The sequence below is a fragment of the Fopius arisanus genome, unplaced genomic scaffold, assembly GCF_000806365.1.
Source record: "Fopius arisanus strain USDA-PBARC FA_bdor unplaced genomic scaffold, ASM80636v1 scaffold00100, whole genome shotgun sequence".
Taxonomy (NCBI): Eukaryota; Metazoa; Arthropoda; class Insecta; order Hymenoptera; family Braconidae; genus Fopius; species Fopius arisanus.
In genome coordinates, this window is record NW_011887839.1 from 56754 (window position 1) to 60879 (window position 4126).

Consider the following 4126-nt stretch of genomic DNA (forward strand, 5'->3'; position numbering starts at 1 on the left):
TATTAATTTTATATTATAGAATAATTATAAAAATAATATATAATAATGGAATTGGCTGTACACGGAGAGAAAAATTCTTTAAAAATTACGTGCCTCTTTCGTAACCCGCCAGTCAAAACAGTATTCGGTAAAAATTACGGAACAGTTACGCATTTTTTTCACTGAATATTCCGTAGTTTTTTGTGAACGTTCTGAACTTTTTTCGGCAAGTGCACTGAAAAAGTGCGTAACTGTTCCGTAATTTTTACTGAATATTGTTTTGACTGGCAGATTACGGAAGAGGCACGTAATTTTTAAAGAATTTTTCTCTCCGTGTAGCAAGTGAAAATCATTGAGAGGGAATTCTTCTGGGTAAATGGCGTAAGTAAATGATCCGTACGTGCATATGAATATATTCGATATATGGAGTGGGCGGTGACACGTGTCGTGGAAGTATAGGTACTCATAATGGAAATAATGTAAGAGGTGAGGGTCCCCTCCTGTTGTCGACAAGTACATAAGGAGAGATGTAGGATAGGTCTGCACTAAGCCTGCAGTAATTGCCAGCATCACCAGGGGATCACGCCGACGATCACGGGGGGGCGGCCACGCGACTCTGTCCTCTCTTTTTTTCTTTTACCGTATACCCGGTTCAAACTTTAATTACACGTCAAGTTGACGTCTCTATCGAAAAATTTTATGCTTCCATTATAAAACCCAAAACAATAAGCGATCCATGAAAATACTGTGAAGACAACAAAAATTCGTGAATAACTAGATCAAATGTATTAATTGTCATTTGAACTCGCAAATTGTCAGTTAAAAATTGAAAATTAATTACGGATGTTTTTTTTATCTGGACGGAGGTGAACAGGTGCTCTCTGAGTAATTCGAGTCTATGATAAAGGGTAATTAATCGAGGGAAACAATTATTTGAATGGAGTATATTAATATACTTAAAGTATATTATTATTATTTTTAACAATATTTTTCACTTGATTTTAGTATATTCGATTTTCAATGGTAATATTATTGTATTGATGACAAATTGTTTTTTCAGTGATTCTAATAATTATTGGGAATACAATAATTAACGAAAATTGTTTATCTTCGATAAATAGATTCAACGTTTCGTGAATAATTGAAGAGTATTCATCATCTTGAAGTTGAAAACGATTCTAACCCCTCACTAGGTCCTTTTTATTGTTTTGGATATCCCCAGAATTTTTCTGACAAACTGAGAAAAAAATTACTTTTGCCAAGAATATTATCTTGTAAATGTAAAATTAAACTCGAATTCTTAAATTAAAAAATTACAATCTTGTATATATCGTGTAAAATTTATACGATACCCCATAATATACAAATATTCCCATGAAATTAACTAATATTGAATATATTTTCTTGTGGTAAATCGTAGTAAATATTCTTGGCCAAAAAAAATTATTTCTCAGTGCACTATCTTCAATAATTTGAAATATACAATACGTTTGCGTTATTTATGGTATTCGTGATAGATACTACTGAAAAAATAAATTTTTCATCGATATTTTTATTATTATTTAAAATAGAATATACTAGGATCAAGTCAAAATATACTTGAACCAAGTATTTTTTCCGTGATGCAAAACGATGAATATATAAAAGATAAAATGATGAATGTTATTGTGAATCTGAGGGTATTGAATTCGAAGTATGAAAAGTAAACGTCAAATGAAATTCCTCGTGTGTACCTTGCGCTCAATCGTAATGACTGGCCTGTCAATGCGAGACGCATTGAAACTTGAATGGCTCATTGGGTCTTTCTGGCTTGTGTACTGATCCAAAGTATTACGTTTCATTCGTACGCCCCCGCACAAAATGAAGGGTCAATATTGTTCCACCGATTGAGAATGGGTTTTGTTTGACCACCCCTATTGCATTGGCAGCATCGTCAAATTATTGCCAATTATCAGCACATCAAATTTTTATTCAACTCCAATTTTCGTTGATTAATTAATCGTAAAATCTGATTCATCATCGATTAATCTCTCTCTCAATATCATTTTGGCAAAATATTGTAGCAAAATTGACATTATTTCATCATTTCAGTCGTTTCAGTTATTTATATTGATAGATTTAAATGTGCAAGGCTGAATAAAAAATTATCTTATGCAAATGCAAGTATAAAAATAATTCTGTTTGCTCACAGGGTGTGTATTTTCACACCGACTTGACCCGATGCATCTCTATCAGTCGATTGAAATCACCGATAAGACTATCCATTACATTTAATCCACTTTGCGTATCGTCATTATGCAAATACGGGAGATATGCTAATCATTGACAGCCCGATGCCATGACGTTTCAATTTTCACCGCTCCGAAGGGATTCCCGTTTAAAATCCATTCCCGATATTTTAAACTCAATCAATACACAATGAAAGAAAGGGATATAATAAAAAATAGAATTTCCTTTTCTTTATTTTTCAACGTGGGGAATCAGTTTGAACGAGCGGTGACATTGATTTGACGTAATTGGCACCAGGAAGAGGCATAAATGACGAGCCAGGCAGAAATGATTGGGATAAGCTCGGCATAAGCCACCGGATAAGCCCCATGTGTGGATTAATCCATGAGAGAAGGGCGCACGATCCTTTCATTTTCCTTTTTCCTTCACCTATCGACAGCCCATTCTTTTACTTGCATTGAGAAATAAAAAATTCTCTTAAATTAATTTACCACTGCCAAGTTCATTTTTTCTGATAATTATTTCCTTTAATTATTTGTTAATATCGGACATTTTTTGTGGAATTCGGTGTAAATTGGGAGAAATTAATTATTTCTAGCACTCGATTTAACGTCTAGAATGATATAGATTTATTATATCTATTCATGTGCCCTAATATTGGGGTGAATTAATAGTATATTATGCATCAAGGGTGGAAAGTCAGTGCTTTCCCGCCCGAGGGGCACATGTTATTTTTCAACATGCCTGGGAAGGAAATTTCGTGTTGTGCTGCCTGAAAAACGGGAGGAAAGTCAATACTTTCAGCTCTAGGGTGGAAAGTGAATTCCAAGGGTGGAAAGTTTTGACGGGAGGGCGGGAAACACTAATTTATTTTTGGCAATTTGCATTTTTTGCAAGCGACTTTCCACCCTAGAGCTGGAAGTATTGACTTTCCTCCCGTTTTTCTGACAGCACATCACGAAGTTTCCTTCCCAGGAATGTTGAAAAATAGCATGTGCGCCCCGGGCGGGAAAACACTGACTTTCCGCCCTTGATGCACAATATACTATGCTTTATAATTTTTTTTATTGAAATTTATACGTCGACTGAACTCAAAATTCCTGCAAATTTTATTCTCATGTTTTCCTGGCGGTAAAATTCTATTTGTTTTTCAGGGTCTCAGTAATTATCTAAAAAAAAAAACAATTGTCTAAAAAATAAATAAACGATAAACCGGAAAATAGGAAAAAAAAATCGCATAACTGTCACTCAACGTTCTTTAATCAATGAATTTAATTTATTTATTATTATACATATAAATACGTATATTTCAAATAGATTTAATTAATGATTAAGTGTAATTATTATTAATCGTGGGGATAAATTTACAATAAGAAATGTCTCCCCGTGATTTTCCGTGTGAATCCATTTGCACTATTTTTGGCGAGTGCTTTTCGTACTAATGCGATAATCAAACATGAGGGATTGGTCCACCCCAAGTATGAGAGATTGTGCACCTGAGTATTCGAATGATTCACGACACATTCAACGCATGCGATGTCGAATCTGCTCACCACAAAATTCACCGAATACTTTTTGTCTTATCCTCGTTATTCTCGGTTAAATCGATTATCCGGTGTGCATAAATTTATGGATGATTTCACGGGCCTTATTTTATCTTAAAAATCGGAAGGGCGATGCATCTGCAACCAGAGAGGGGTATAATAGCGTTAAATTTGAATAAATGCCCCCACGATATAGAGAACAAACCGGGGCCGGATACGCCGCATTAGGTAACATGCTAATCATCACAGCTACAACTATACTTTAAACGTGATGAATCATTTTTTACTCGTCTCATCGTCACCTTCCGATGACAATCCATTATTCAAATCGAGCGCAAGTGTAACCATCACCCTATTCTCTTCACATTTTTTTT